This window comes from Grampus griseus (genome assembly GCF_964374135.1).
Source record: "Grampus griseus genome assembly, chromosome: 5".
NCBI classification, from domain to species: Eukaryota; Metazoa; Chordata; class Mammalia; order Artiodactyla; family Delphinidae; genus Grampus; species Grampus griseus.
This window is the reverse complement of record NC_138998.1, coordinates 49,551,450-49,568,172: the sequence shown is the minus strand read 5'-3', so window position 1 is coordinate 49,568,172 and position 16,723 is coordinate 49,551,450. Positions and strand designations below refer to the sequence as shown.

The 16,723-nt window shown below is 41.1% G+C and overlaps 1 protein-coding gene across 2 annotated transcripts in view; it reads right to left on the bottom strand.

The window, feature by feature from the left end:
• The window catches only part of FNDC3B (fibronectin type III domain containing 3B), a 357,932-nt gene extending 341,771 nt beyond the window's left edge, over positions 1–16,161 (bottom strand). Inside the window, exon 1 of one of the 2 annotated variants that reach the window (XM_082654911.1) lies at positions 15,994–16,161. The gene's annotated coding sequence lies outside the window, so the exon portion shown is untranslated. Of the gene's footprint in view, positions 1–15,085; positions 15,164–15,993 lie in introns of those variants that run through there. The other variant, XM_082654912.1, reaches the window with a different exon arrangement.
• Positions 16,162–16,723: the final 562 nt, after the last annotated feature.

The following is a 16,723-nucleotide window of genomic DNA, read 5'->3' as shown; positions in this document are numbered from 1 at the left end:
TCCTGCCTACTGCAAGAAAATAATAGGATTGCCATTATTAACACCGCCTGGGGCATGCACTGAGGTGCGGCACTGAAGAAACTGACCTTTAATTTTCATTGGTTAGCCTGCAATGACTGCCTAATTTGGGGTTTTGTTTTGTTTTGTTTTTTAAAACAGTGAACGTTGGTTTTTTCTCCAACGTTAAGCTTTAACACTGGCTCATTCACTCTCATGGAGCAAGTCAGGCTCCAATCCCTACTATCCTTTCCATTCAACTGTGTTTATGTCTAGAACAACCCTGCCAGTAAACAACCAGCTAAAATTCAGTTTTGTTTTTCTTTTACTTTTTCTGGAGCTAGCCTTCCAATTTATAAGAAGTTGGTAAGACTTAGGCACTGCCAAAGCAGAGAAGACTACTCTAGTCATGGCATCTCTGCCAAATAGCCTATGTTATTCTAAAGAAATGAGCATCGTAACAGCGAGCAGCAAAGGTAGCTAAGATTTCCAGAAAGACAGCAAGGTCTTAGCCTGCAGTGCACCGTTCCCCAGCAGTGGTGTCTTTATGCCATTACTACAGAGATGAAGAACACCATTTGAGGTGATGACCCAGAGATGAAAGGCAGGTCTTGGAGCCCCCATGGTTTCGCCCACTAAAGTCAAGGCCTGATCTTCCCTCTTAAAAACGGTTAGAACAACATCCACAAAAAAGGGAGAGGGAATGGGAGCAAGTGACTCTCTTTTATTACAACTTTCCTTTGATCCTAGACTTGGGAGAGGAAGCAGAGCTGTCATATACCTACTTAAAAAGAGACAACCTTTCTTTGAGGGGGCAGGGAAGAAGAAATATACTGGTAGAATCAGCACTTGTTTAAGTACGTACTTCTTGGCATTCAGATATGCTTCCCCACCCTCACCCTGCCCAAAGTGCCTCTTACATATATTACCATTTTATGCCCACACTACCTAACTAAGGTTTACAGCTCACGTGTGACTTTGGAGATGAGCTACAAAGATGCCACTTGAACAAGAACACTCAAGGAGTCGATGGCAAGGCTTGTATTCATATACACTTCTCAAGTAACAGGGGAATGCTTTTAAATAACTATCACCCCATTAAGAAGTATGTCCAGCGATTAAATGTCTGTCATCAGTGAACAAAATAAAATAATAAAACAGCAGCTCTCACTTGCTGAGCACTTGATGAAGCACCACACCCAGCTAAACAGCCCTAACAATTCCTTTTAACAGACAAAGCCACCAAGATTCAGTAATTAACCAAAGTCAGAGTTTCAAATCTGCAGTTACAAATCTGGGTTCTCAAACTCAGGACTCAGTTTCCAGAGCACAGGGGCTCAATCATCCCACTATAAATGATGACTGAAGATTTACCTTCTTACCCAAAATATTAGTTCCAAGTTAAGTGAGTAGTTTCCCATGCCCCCCAAATATGAAAACGGTATGTGATAATCTGCTATTATTTACAGACAAGGACTAAAGAATTCCCAAGAAGAATGGTTCCTCTAAAAAGATGTTTCCTTTTAATCTAACAAAGTTTGCAATTAAACTTTCTAGAAAAGTATTTATGCTTTTTCATGAAAAATGGTATGAAAAAGTTACCTCTTGGCCAAAATGCACACTTATTAAAGATATACAAATACAGCAATCTGTGTTTAAAAAAAAAACACTTTAAAAGAGGTTCTTCATTAATCTACCAAGCAGAATATCTGACAGCAGACTAGAACTGCCCCTCTACTGAACTCACAGGTAACTTAGTGGAAACTAGAACTTGGAAAACCTATCATCCCATGTAAAACATAATAGGAACAAACTCACTCACCTCTGTTGGTACTACATCCTTCCCAAACCCTGGCCTACTATCCTCTACTCCCTCCTACAATCCCTGTTTCTCACAAAAGCAAGAAAGGAAAACTTGCAAAACTGGAACGTTAATGGCAAACACCTGGAGCCTAAAATTACTCCAAACAAAATGCAGCTAATGTAATCTAGTGAAAAATTTATTTGTATTCTCAATTTTCTCTTACTAGCCAACTGCTATGCCTTAATAGGTTTGAACTCCTGAGAAAACTGAACTAAGAGAATTGGAAAGTAAAACATAAATAGGAAGTGACATTGTTACCGTGCTTAAATTTAATATAATGAGCAAATGGCAAAATCTAAAAGGCTATGTTTTAAAATTATCAGTGTCACCAGTATCATTAAGATACAGTTAAAGCTACAGCGCAGTAACCATATAGCAAGATTAGAATATGTCAAAATCAAATAAACCTGGAAATAACTTCTCATTAATAAAGAAATTTTATGGTAAATTAAAGATATCTGTTGTTAATTAAAGCCTGAAATAAAATACAAGCCTTAAAAATTATTATCCATTTCTTCTCCCCCTTCCCATAGCCCTCTTTAAAAAAAAAAAAAAAAAAAGTCAGGCAGATTGAGTCTGAAATGCCTGTGGGAAAGTAAGGTAAAGATATCTGTAGTTGATGGGCTTCCCTGGTGGTGCAGTGATTAAGAATCCGCCTGCCAATGCGGTGGACAAGGGTTTGAGCCCTGGTCCGGGAACATCCCACATGCCGCGGAGCAACTAAGCCCGTGCACCACAACTACTGAGCCTGCGCTCTAGAGCCCACAAGCCACAACTACTGAGCCCTTGTGTCAGAACAACTGAAGCCTGGGCACCTACAGCCCATGCTACCCAACAAGAGAAGCCACTGCAATGAGAAGCCTGCGCACAGCAATGAAGACCCGACACAGCCATAAATAAAAATAAAGTTCCCTTTCAAAAAAAAAAAAAAAAAGATATCTATAGTTGAATATACAGGTCTAGAACTCAGGGATATAGCTAGGGGTTTGGAAATTACCAGTCTTTACCTGTGGCACAACAACAAGGATACCCATTTCCAGTATTTTCATGCACTAAGTATAAATAATGAGGAATATTCATTAAATAGTTAAATACATAATTTTAAAAGGACAGTATTTTAAAAATTGAACTTACTTCCTTTCTAGGAGGCTCAAAACTACTGATTTCATAATTTCCTTGAACATGAGTGTACACATGGGCAATTTTAGTATCTCTTATCCAAAGTTAAGTAAATCTCTACCTTCAGGTGACGATGGTAAAAATGAATGAAGGGTTAGACAGAAGAGGACCCAAGCAATTTAAACCAAACTTTAGCAAATTAAAATGCTCAAATCCTAAAATTAAAACATATTCCTTTTTTACAGTGCCTACAAAAAAAAAATACTAGTTTCTTTACATCTTAAGGTATAAAATAGATGTCTTAAAATTAAGTGCTCTTAAAAGTTAGTTCCATCATACACACACTCCTATACATAAAATAGATAACCAACAAGGACCTACTGTATAGCACAGGGACCTATACTCAATATTTTGTAGTAACTTAAAAGGGAAAAGAATCTGAAAAAAAATAGATATATATATACATAGGTATAACTGAATCACCGTGCTGTATACCTGAAACTAACACAACATTGTAAATCAACTATACTTCAATAAAAAAAATTTAAACAATTTTTTAAAGTTAGTTAGATCCTATGGTACTCTGTGTCATGAAGATCACCGCCAGCAAGCTCTGAAAGCTGGGTTATAAGACAAAGACAAAGGCTTCCCGGCCCCCAGCTGTAACGAGGAGAGGGCCATGGGCAGCCCAGTGTTGGCGAGCCCTTCTCTGGGGTGGCAACCCGTCGTGAACATTTTACCATTTATAGCCTCCCTCCTGGGCAGAAGTTTTGAGAAACAAGGTTGTTCTAACAGCCCTCACCATTCTGTGGAAACACAATCCCCAGGGAAGCACACAGCTCCTCCAGACCATGAGCAGCATTTTTGTGAAGCAGTGAGAATCAGTGTTTAGGTAACACCACCTTGGGCGCTGCGCCTTCATTGGTGTCTTCATTCACACCGCCCCACACAAACACAAGGAGAGAAAGCAAGTCAGGTCCCACTTCAAAGCCTTGTCCTTAACTCACCTTCAGTAAACTCACTCTCTAAAGATGGAGTAGGGAACTCAATAATTTCTAACAAAGGAAGCATTTAGGGCTGCCAGCTCCCCAGGTTTAGCCCGGGCCGTCTGGGAAAGCACAGGGCTCCTATGAATCCTGAGGTCACCTCTTATTCACCACGGGAGCTGCTCTTTGCGCATGCAGAGATGAGACACGTTCTAATCAGTTCTGGGCTCATCCTGTCCCCGTGGCAGCCTTCGGTGCAACCCAAACACCACAAACTATTAGCCTTAAAAGGACAGAAAGGATTAGTATCAGGCATGGGAGGCCTTGCTTTTCCAGGTGCAAATTATAAGTACAGGATCTTACCCTATATAAATGAACTTAAATGAAAGGCACTGAGGAGAGGGAATGCGAGATGAACAAAACTGTATTGCCACTGAGTGAAAAGGACTCTCTTTCATAGAATTTTTCAAATGTCTCAGTCAGGTAAAACTTCATTACCATTTCTTAGCCAACTGCTCTAGATTTTTCCCATTCACTATACTGAGTTTCTTATATATTACTGTCTATGAAGTATACTTTTATTCTCTGGTTTCTCTCATTCCAAGGTTAAGTTGCTTTTACAGAAAACAATCTAGGAAAATCTCCCTCTTGGGAGATGTCCAGATTATTATTATTGTTTCGAAAGAAAATTTTAGGTTTCTGGACCATAGACAGGTTGAACACATGGAAAGCATTCAACGAATACTTAGCCTTAGCATCAGCTACTTGGGAACACAAATAGACACTGTTCCAAGTCTGGATATACAATTAAGACATTTAATGTGAACTATTAAAGCAGCAGTGTGATACAGCTGGAAAGAAGTTTTGGAGTCAATCTAGGTGATCTTTTTAACCTTTTTGAGCATGTCTTCTAGTCTTAGTTCACTCAACAACCACTTATAGGGCAGCAGGTATGTTGTGGCTTCTGCGGTAGATGGTGGAAACACATAGAAAAACAGAAATAATACCTACCTTTCATAGTTTAATGAATATGGAAGAATGAATGAATATATACATATATATATATGCAAGTGCCTGGCACATGGTAGGTGCTCAACAATTGCTGGTCACTGTTATATTTTACATCCCACTTGCAGTTAGAATGTTTGGAAGTTTAGTGCACAAGTGACAAGTGTCCTTGTTTCTATACTGAACTGCTAAGAGCTGGTTATCACTTTATCCTGAAGAATACGACGTTAAATTCTTCTGAGGAGACCTTCGATTCTGCCCTAGGTCCTAACTAGAGTCCTCTGGTGTCCTAATTACTCCTCTCACCTCAGTTCTTTCCAGCCATCAGGTCAAAAACCTTAAAAGGACAGATTACCAAGAGGGCTGAGTCCCCAAGACTGGGTTTCCCAAACTTGTCTGATCATATCACTCACCTGAAGCATCTAATAAAGATTTCTGATCCCACCCCAGACATAATAAATAAGAGCACGTGCACCCTCCACCCCCTATAATGCTCCAAGAAAGTCCTCTCTTCTCAGGCGTGCTTTACTTCCACCTTCAAGTGGCTGAGGTCATTCTCCTCAGGTTTCCACGACATGCCCTCTGACCCTTTCTCCAGGGTTCAGTTTAGCACTGAACACTCTGGCCACCAGTGCAGCAGAATCAACTCTCTCTGCTGGACCCCCACCATCTCAGCAAGACATATGTTGTTGTTATTGTTGTTGCTGTTTTTCTGTCCCTTAATGCCTCCCTTCTAGAATTTCCCTATAAAAGATCATTTTAAACTACCACAGATCTCTGAAAAGTCACCTTTTTCAAAAAATAATTTTCTTAATTTATAATTCCCAAACTGACTCCAATAGACAAGCAAAACATACATAATTGAAGTCCACATTTTTAGGGAACAGAAATATAAGCTATTTATTCTATTTGTATTTTCAAAATCAATTAGTGATCTGATACAGACCTAAAAAAAGTCCACGTATTCTCTGGAGAACTTTGTTTCTTTAAAATAACAGTAAATGAAAGGCTAGGTTTGCACTGAAGGTGACTCATGCCTTTGTTTTGTTTAATATTTATTAGATCCCTACCATGAGAAAAAAAACTTTTCAGGAAAACTGTGGAAACACAAAAATGCCTGTAACATGGCCCATGCTTCAAAGAAATCAACTTCAGCAGAAGAAATAATGACTTGAGCACCTGAGGAGAGGTACTAACTTTAAATGGCACATTCAACCTAGGAATTCATCTGTCTCTCCATCCATCCATCCATCCAGTGAGCATTTACTATGCACTCATCATCAAAGACATTAAGTTAAATCAGTAAATATCCTTACACTCACGTAAGAGTGACAAGGAAACAATCAGACAACACTGAAAAGGACAAGTGTTCTGAAAAGTATAGAAACAGTGCCAGAAGAAATTAAAGAAAATGATAAATTTCCTGAAATCATGGCTCTGGAACAAAATGAGTATATGCAAAATAGAATGAGACACTCTTTTCTTTTGAGTAGGTCAAAAATCAGTGAAGACCGCTCTGTGAACATGGTGTTTTAATTCCTCATATCTCTACCAGATATAAAGAGACTGTGACTCTCTGTACCTTTTGAAATCAGTTCGTAATGATCCTATCTCTAGAGTAATTTCTAGGCCACAAAAATGACCTGCTATGGTATGAAAGCCGTTTACACATACAGCAAAGAAAATATACCCGTATAGATGGCAAAGCATGCAGACACACTAGCATCATACCCTTGCGACTTTATACTGTTTTCTGGGAGTTCAGGAATTAATGAACTATTATGGACGGCAAATATTTCACAGTATACGGTATAATTTTTCCTTGAACTTATTTGTATGTAAACTTAAATCTTTCTATCTGAATTTTTACCTGATATTTTCAGTATTCCTAACATGCACTTTACATCTGACGTTTAAGCTTTATATCCAATCACTTAACAAAAATCCTGCCCCATCTTTTCATAAGTGATCTGCACAAACTCAACATCAATACCTCAGAAGCAAAAAAAGAAACAAAACACCGACACTCAGAGAAAAGTCACCACTATGAAATTATTAGGTGCTAGAGGCAAGTTCAGATGAATAAAACAATACTACATGCTTGCTTGCTTTCACTCTATCCCCTCCCAATAAGTTTTGGTCTAACAAACTGAAGAATGTTAGCACCTAATGCTTTTCCAACACTAAGTACTGAGATGACTTAGACCCTTTCTCTAAGTGGAAATCAAAGTTTTCCCTAAAGTACTGAAGATGACAAAATTGGGGGGGAAAAAAAAGGTTTAAAGGTTAGAAAATATGACAGGTCTAATTGTACATCCTACTCTCTGGTTTTTGGATGACTCACAGTGAAATTCAGGATAGATTACCTTTATGTGCCTATGTGGTCTGTGGATACTAATAAACTACCTGGCTCATCTAAATGTTAAAATATCTTTCTTTTCCCTCCAGAGATCTCCTACTTTTAAATAGTCTCCTCTTAAATTCAACTCAGTTAATAAAATAAGGAAACTCTGACCTCCAAAACTGGCCTAGGAGAATCTCCGTTTACTCTGTAATGGGAGGTGGGGAGGGCGGGGAAACATCTACACACCAACATGGAGCAGACCAAGGGGGAGCAAACAGAGGCAAGCTGAAATCCTGTGGAATAAATCTCCTTCAATTTTTTTCAATTTTTTATTGTGATAAAATATACATACATTTGCCATTTTAACCATTTTTAGCCATACAGTTCAGTGGCATTAAGTACATTCACAATATTGTATAACCATCGCCACTATTCATTTCCAGAACTTTTTCATTATCCCAAGCAGAAACTCGGTACCCATTAAACTATAACACCCGTTCCTCTTTCCCCAGCTCCTGGTAATCTCTATTCTACTTTCTTCTCTATGAATTTGCCTATTCCAGGTACCACACATAAGTAGAAACAGGCAATATTTGTCCTTTTGTGTCTGGCTTATTTCGCTCAGCATGTTTTCAAGGTTCATCCATCTTGGAGCAGGTACTGGAATTTCATTCCTTTTTACGGTTGAATAATAATCCACTGTATGTACACACCGCATTTTGTTTATCCATTCATCTGTGAATGGACACCTGGGTTGTTTCCACCTTTTAGATGTTCTAAATTATGCTGCTATAAACACTGGTGTACAGGTATCTGTTTGAGTCCCTGCTTTCAATTATCTTGGGTACATACTTAGCAATGGAATTGCTAGGTGATTATATATTTAACGTTTTGAGAAACCGCAAAACTGTTTTCCACAGCAGCTGCACCTTTTTACATTCCCAACAACAATACACTAGTGTTCCAATTCAATATATTCTTAAGTATTCTCTGATTCACTAATTCGGAATAATGTTTACCTTTATTACCCTAAATTAAATTTTTTTTCCTGATACAAGAAAAACCACAACAGAAAAATCAGGAACAGTAATATCTGAAGACATTTAGTATTTTCCTCTTAAATGACTTAATAGAAAATATAAAATGTGTTTAAAAATAACACTTTAAAATATAAGAGAAAAAGGAGAATACCCTAAAAATATATTAATGATCCTACACTTAGAACTTGTACCATAAAAACTTGTCAATCTGAACCCTAAAAAGTCATATACTTGAAAATCTCATGTCTGAGTAAGTGGATGCAAATACTTGAGATATTTTAAAGGAAATTTACCTTTCTTATGGGTCAGTTCACACAGTACCTGGAACAAGAAGGTCTTGCTTTAGTAAACCAGAAGACGAGGCTGTGTAATGAGCTTACCTAAATACCACTGGCAGTAGTTTCCACAACTTTGCCCAAACTCACGGAGGAGGAGATGGGCAGCTAAAAGCAATAATGATGTCCTTAAACCTTTAACACCTGCTCTTACCAATCTGCCATCAAGTGCTTACAGGAGACAGCAAGTAGCAAAACAAATGGCAACAGAAAACCGCCAAAACAAATCAACAGGCATATTTGGGAGTCTATTGGTGGGGGTGGGGTGAGATGGGGAGGTGGATATTTGTTTATTGTTGTGATTTATTTTGCATACAAAAATATAGTTCTAACTTTTGCTGGTAAACTGTTCCTAGTTCATGTGATAGCACTGAATAAATTGACATGTATTTCATGGCGGTCCTGCACCTCTATGAAAAAGCGCACTAGGAGAACTAGCTTCAACCCATACTGCAGTTTTACACTGCTTTTAAGTAAATTGATTTTTCCAAGGTGCTTAAAGTGTTTTGTCCTCCTAATTAGGTAAATATTCCCTCTATGATCTATTTAAACTTCTGTTACGGTAAAACCTTTTCATATAGAGTAGGAAGCCAAACTTTATCCTAGACTTGCCTGGATAATTGCAAATTCCTAATTAGTTACATCCAGAACAATGGAGTTATTTTTAACAGAGACCCTCTTCCACCATCTGTGGAGAATCTGACTGAGATCCTTAAGAATAAATTAAATCATGTTATTTCCTGGGATTTTAGAATCTACCATTATTTCTCAAACATACTATATTTGCTCATGTATGAAGACAATTATCTGGATAATTATTTCAACAGAAAGCTTTTCATAATTGAACACTATGAGTTTGTATTATATCAACTTAGTTTAAGCAAATTTTTCTAACTGGTTGCCATTATAAAAACCTTCATCTTCCAGAGTCAAAACAAGGAAGTATCGGAAGCCTAAAATTCTAACATAAATTTAGTTTTAAACATAGCCTATAGGTGCTCCAATTTTAACATTTCTCAAGTTTCAGAAAGGAGCAAAGGACTGAAGTTATCACCATCCTGCTCTAGGAGTCTGGTGGTAGACACAGCTCTCTATACTACATTCCAAAAATATGAGCAAAATACCCCTATAAGTAAACAGAAAAATGTCTTGCATTTGCCAAAAAGTCAGGACAGCATAAGAATATTCCATTAAGAACCCAGTTTAGAACTCAGTAAGTGCCTCCTGAGTCAATAAACAAGTGAATGAAATAAAATTACATTTTAAAATCAAACATAATCATTTAACACACGGGACATTTTAAAGATACCTACTAGAATCTCAAATAATGCTAGCTTTTGCTGAACACCGTCTCACTAAAATCTCCTCCCTCCAGTTACTTAAAAACTGACAAGCAGTTGTAATATTATAGAAACAAAAGATATTAGGAGCCAGTGACTGAACCGACAGGGAGTATTGCCAAAGACATCTCATCAGCCAATGAAATTACAATCCAGGTGTTTCAGAATGCTAAACTTGCATATCTCAACTAGGGACAAAAAGAGATTCAAGGACTGATCCATTTTTTAAACTGAGAAACCTCCCCACCTGTAATAGTTGATCATTATAGTCTATCTTACCTGATTTATACCTGGTGGTTTAAAAACCTCCCAACCCCCAATTCCAACCCCACATACCTCTGGTCTCCAAGGACTCATCCTTGACACTAAACCTGCACCATAAACAATTCCCCTCTGGGTAAGCTTGTGACTAGAGATCAGCCTCTCATTGGCTGTACCTTGCAAAGAGTTCAAGTACCAACCTCAAGTCATCCTCCCAAGTGAGCCTATATTTGGCTTCCACAGAAACCTGCCTCTGTCTAGCCACAGTGATTGAAGCATTCTCTGCCGTTTAAAAAACACATTAATACTGTACCATACTGTGTATTTTAAGGTTAAAAAAAAAAGTGTGGGCTTATGAATATTTTCCTATATTCAAAGGCATTCAATGTCAACTAAAGAATAAAGCTTCTCCTCAACCACCTAAGTGCATTCCCAACAGCTGTTAAGGATGAGAATTAAGGTTTGCTTGAAAATGTCTTAACACAAAAAAATCTCATTGAATGGATTAACCTTGTTAAAGTGAAGAAAAGGCAATTGTGATTTCTAAAGTGAAAACAGAGGTAGGATGCAAAGATTCCCCTACACAGAAAATGATTCTTTTCCCCCATTCTCAGCTATAATTATTGAAAGCTCAAATAACAGGCTTACTAAGATAATATACAGGAACTAAAGCCTATGCCTCTATCATTGCTTTGGAAGTTCCTCTAATAAGAGATTGCACTTTGTCCCCTCCACCTCAAGAATGACCCTGAATCAAGCAGACTGCCTTGTCCACTTCAGCAATGCTAACGAGCTACGGACCACATGTAAGGAAAGACAACTTTTGAGAGGTCACAGATCAACTATTACATTAAGAGTAGGGAGAAAATGAAACTGCTATCTAAAGATTGAAACTTTATTTACTCGTCACAAAGGAAAAAATAAACCACTTTTCAAAGTGGCCAAACACAATTTGGAGGTCTCTGAAAACATACAAAGTAATACTGTAAGAACAGCTCAGTTTTTAAACTTTGGAATATAATGAACTATGGAGTTTGTATAAGGCTTTGCTAAACACTTTTCAATACACTGACTCATTAACCCCTTGTGACAACCACCTGATAAATGGTACAGGTGAGATGTTTTCGCCTTATACTAAAATGAGGAAACCCAGACTGAGAGGTTCAGTAGTCTAACAGGGACACACAGCCAAGAAGTAAACTAAGTCCTTGACAGATAAGATATTCTGATTTCAAACCCATACTCAGATGTGGCCTGCACCAGAGGGTATAAGATTTCTAATCTTTGCCAATCATTTCGATATCTTTATCTTTTAAATTACGTCTCATTTGTACTAAGCACCTTGATGTCCTAAAAATGGAACCATACATCCTGAGTTAAATCATGTTTCCAATATTTGTCACACTCACAAGAACACTATAATCCAATAACATGGTTCTTATGTTGGTTCCTTGAAAATAACTATGATCCCAATAGTCAGGAATGGGTATGAAAGGGTTTTTCAGCTATCTGATTGTCTAACTGATGCCTCACCTTTAGTTGAATTTATAATTTTCAGAGCTGGAGGCCATGCAATTCACATAACACTAAAATAATATAGAACAATTTAAAGCTGATTTACTTGTGTAGGTCTTTCAGGATCATATAATGCTCTAGGGTCAGGATTATGAGCTGCAATTATCCCTGAGCAGTACAGTAACTATGAAAGATACAGCAGATTCAGATATATTTATAATGAATCTGGAAGTTACTGCTCTTAAAATCCTAATAAAAAGAGATTATTTTATCATCTGTCTTTTCCTGAAAGCAGTATGCATAAAAAAAAAACCGGAAAGAAAAAGGTATTGGGTTACTGGATATTTATGGATGAAATCCACATAAATGAATGCTTACTTTAACATGAGTTGGAATTTTCACTATTTCATATAAAATCAAAAAGTTGTTGAAATTCCTTCTACCAAATAAATTCTAAAATGTAACAGATTTAAATTAAATCCACTAATTAGAAAACTATTTGACCATATGCCACCTAAAGAATCTTTCTTGCTGTTTGTTTCAATCTTAAACATATTCTTCCCAATTCACAGACAGATCTAGTGCTTTATATTTGAATTTCATTCTCTGGTAGTAAAGCAATGATTTTAATTCTTCAGATTAATTGTGCAGCTAGTTAAGGAAAAGTGAGTGATAGTTTGGCTATATTATTTACCTGAATGAAGACATTTGAAAAGAATCACCGAATTAACAGGTAACCATGGATATCAGGGGTAATTTTTTTTCAGCTCCCCATCAGTGATTTTTCATGCTGCTCCCTACTTATACTTTTATTACATTGAAATAACCAAGAAGCTCTAACTACCTTCTCAGCAATTCCTATAGGCAGTTATTTCAATCAAACAGAAAATGTCACAAAGTTTTTTTCTATCAGTTTTTACCATGACATTCAAGTATTTTTAAAAAAACATTTTTTGCTTGTTTTTGAGCTATAGGTAATCCAGTATTTAAATTCCACTTAAGAGTTGAATATAATCTTCCTCTGGTGGTATGGAAGGAAGAAAACTGAATTACAAGATCTTAAAAGCAATAAATAAGCAATAAACGTGAATAGATTTGAGAGTCAGAAAGTTCTACGTTGCAATCCCCAATATGGTACCTAACCACTAGCCACAAGTAGCAGTTTAAGATAATTAAAAGTAAATACAATTTAAAATACAGTTCCTCCATCGAACTAGCCACATTTTAAATGGTACAACAGCTACACGTGCCTGGTGGCTGCCATACTGGACAGCAGATATAAAACCATTTGCATTACAGAAGAAAATTCTATGTAATCTTACACAAGTTACTAAATTTCTGTGAACCTCAATGCCTTGTCTATAAAATGTCCTTAACATCACCTAAATTGAAAGATTAGAATTGTAATGAGATAATATATAAAAAACACAATACACAGTACTTAGTACACATTAGATAGCTAAAAAAGAGTAGCTATTAATACAATTCTGTATTGGATTTTAATCTCTGATTGCCAATACCAAACAAGTCACTTCCCCTCCCTGGGCCTCATTTTCCTAAAACTGAAAAGCTGGGAAGTTCTTCAGGTTTTCAGTTCTAAGGACGTTATCAAATTTTACCACATAAAATGAAGTGTTAAGCAAAAGGGGCACAAACTCCTACCGAGTAAACTACTACTCAGGCTCCTACAGCCAGCTTCCTAACGGATCCCAAGCATTTCTCTAGAAACCCTGGAAGACTGGCTCTCCAATACAGCCAGCCCATGGTCTGATGTGAGCTATTTATAAGGTCTGTCTTAAAAGGTTACTGGAATATCTTTCTGATATTGTACATACTGTAATTAGAAGCTACAACCTCCTATTCCATGATAGTATCTTGCAGTTTTAAGATCTCTTTTAAAATGAACGCTATCTTCACGTAGAATTTTTTTCTCTTACAAGCATTTAAGCCAAAACACTTTAAAAGCACATACGAGTCTAAGTACCATTTTTTAGAGACTTTTTCTTTCTACCAGCTATGCCTCATTCTTAGCCAGCTTGTGGGTGACCCTCTAGCGTCTAAACAAAGTGAGAATTACACCCTTATGGGGGGAGTCCCCTTGCAGGACCAGAAGCATGCCCAAAGACTTTACCCTCGTTAACAGCTGCTCCCCGGGAGCCAAGAAATTTACTGAACGCTGGTTCCACAGAGGCCGCTTCCAATCAGGGAGAACCACGGGGCCCCATGCAAGGCACAAAACCAGGGCCACGGGCTGCTCTTGGCTGTGGTTGCGGGTCTCTTCCCCCGGGCGTTGTCCAGGGCCCCAGAGTCACAGCGTTAACTTGAGAGAGAAGAGCAACTCAGGCAGTAGAAATGAGAACAGAGCGGTGCATTTTTGCCCGAGGCCAGAAGCCTCCAAAAAAAAAAAAAAAAAAAGTGTTATTCCAGAGCAGATTCCTTTTCTTCCGGGTCTGTCTGCTCCCTCTCACACTCTGCCTACAACCACCGTGCCTCCCCTTTTCCAATGCCCCACCTCTCTCCACATTAAAAAAAAAAAAAAAAAAAAAAAAAAAAAGGTGGCGTATTCCCTCTTCCTTAGCTTTCCCCACCAGGCCCTGGAAACTGGAGGAAATTCAAATCAAATAACTGCACATTAAAAAATAAACATACAAGCAATCAGGGGGTGCCCACCGAACAAACGACCTCGCCTGTCCCAAAATATGATTAACCCTGGATGGAAGATGGGGAGGAAGACTAGAAACCAACAGGGATGGAGAGAGAAACGTGTGGATCTGGGGCCCCAGCGTTGGCCCGTCGCGGCCAAATTCCAAATTTTGTTTCAAGAACACGCTGGACTGATGAGAATATAAAATATAAAAAGTTTTAACTTTTAAGTAAGTCCGCAAACGGCACTGTCTGGATAAAATGCCATTGCTTCCCTTCGTCAGGGATAGAAGGGTGGGAATTGAGGTTCGAAAAGCTCCAACTCCAACCGCGCACTCCTGGAAGCCTCCCGGCCAACGGCGCCTCCGGGCGGCCCAACCCAGTCTCCAGAGACACCGGGCCCGGGTGCTCGGGCTCCCACGGGGCGCCGGGACCGGGCCTTTGGGAAAGTTCGCGGGCACAGCCCGAGGCCCCACTTTCCGCCCAGAGTGACAGGCCCTTCCCACGCCGGCCGGCCCCCGCCCCACCGCGGGCACCAGACGGTCCGCGCGGCCCCTCCCGGTCGCCTCTGGGCACGGATTCCGCCCGCCGGCCCCACCCCGGCCCGGGCGCCCCTCGGGGTGACCGACTGACCGGAGCTACGCTGGCCCACACACCCGGTCGCCCGCTCCTTCCCGCCGCGCCCCACTCCCCCGCCCGAGCTTCCAGCCGCCTGCTCGCCGAGTCCGGCCGCAGCCGCCGGTTACCGCCCCCAGCCCGGGGGGAGCCCGGGGGGCAGGACGGGGAGGGAGGACGTGGCGCGCACGGAGGTGGCCAGCGGCGAGGCGGGGAGTGTCCCTGAGAGGCCTGGCCTGGGCTGGGGGCCGGCGCGGGCTCGGGACCCTCCCCGCGAGCATCCCCGGGTCGGAGGTCCCGGCCCGCCCCGCCTGGCGCGGAGAGGCGGCCCCAACTTCCAGCCCCACTTCGCACACCCGCCCTCCTCCCCTCCACCATATGGAAATCTACAGCCTCAGAAAGTGACACGTCGAAGATTCCTCGGCCCCTCCGCCCGCCCTCCCCCTCCCGGGCAGCGTTCCTGCAGCGGAGATTCCGGGAGGGGGAGCGGATTCCTCGGACAAAATCTGCTGGGAAGGCCTGGGAGGGCGACGGGGAGAGGGCGAGGGGCGGGGGAAGGAGAACCCGGGAACCACTGCCCAGATTTTTTTTTCCATCAAGAATCTACCCGTTTCTTTCCCTCCTCCAAGCCCTGGCCAGCTGGGGGGACGAGCGGGGGCCCGGAGCCCAGTAAGACGCGGCCCCAAAGCGTTGGCCGACCCCCGCTCCCGGGCCCCGTCTTCCCGGGGTGCCCAGAAGAGCGCGGAGCGCCCCAGCACTCTGGCGCCAAGTTTTCCTCGGGAAGCCCGCTGCGCCCGGAGCGCTCCGGGACAGGAACGCACTTTGGCGGACTCGGCGTCCGGTCGGGGCTTTCCAGCGCGCCGTGACCCGGCGGCTGAGACTCGGGGTCCGGGTTCCCCGCATTCTCCCGCTCCTGCATGCCTTACCTTCCCTCGGGCTGAAACGCGGGGCTCCGGGCGCGCCACACACCGGGTCTCCCACGCCTTCCCAGCAGCCAGCCCCGAGAATCCCTGCCGCCCCTTCGCAGCTCCCGCCGCTGCTGCAGCCGCCGCTCTCCTTGTCCTCCGGCCGCCGCCGCCGCTCAAATAACTACCAGGAGGGTTAGATGGGGGATTCCGCCATGTCAATGATGTCGGGACCACATGGGGATTTGGGGCCCGCCCCCTGCCGTAATCTGCCGAGTATAACCGCCTCCACAAGCTCAGATTCGCAGGCGCTGTGGGATCCTCCTTCCCCCTCCCCCCGCCTCCAGACCTGCATAACTATCCGGAAACTCTTTTTGGTTCAGCCGGACTAAAGAAGTCTTAGGCTTAGAGGAACTAGCAACTCCTGAAAGGCTAGGGCTGCATATTCTGCAAACGATCGCCAACACCAATATAAATGCAGGGTTTGCTGAGTAATAATCAGAGCTAAAACTATGACATTATTTTTCATTTACACATATATTAACTTTTTTTAAAATCCCCACAACAACCTTATGAGCTATTTTGTCACCTTTCTCTATTTCCCACAGCAGTTTGTTCATATGGTTAACGTAGCGTGAACAGATTTTATTACACCGAAGTTAAAATGTCTATTTCCCCCTACAGTACCCAATATGAGCTCACAAGAGCAGAGAGTGTTCCTTACTCATATCTGTATTTCCGTATCAAACAT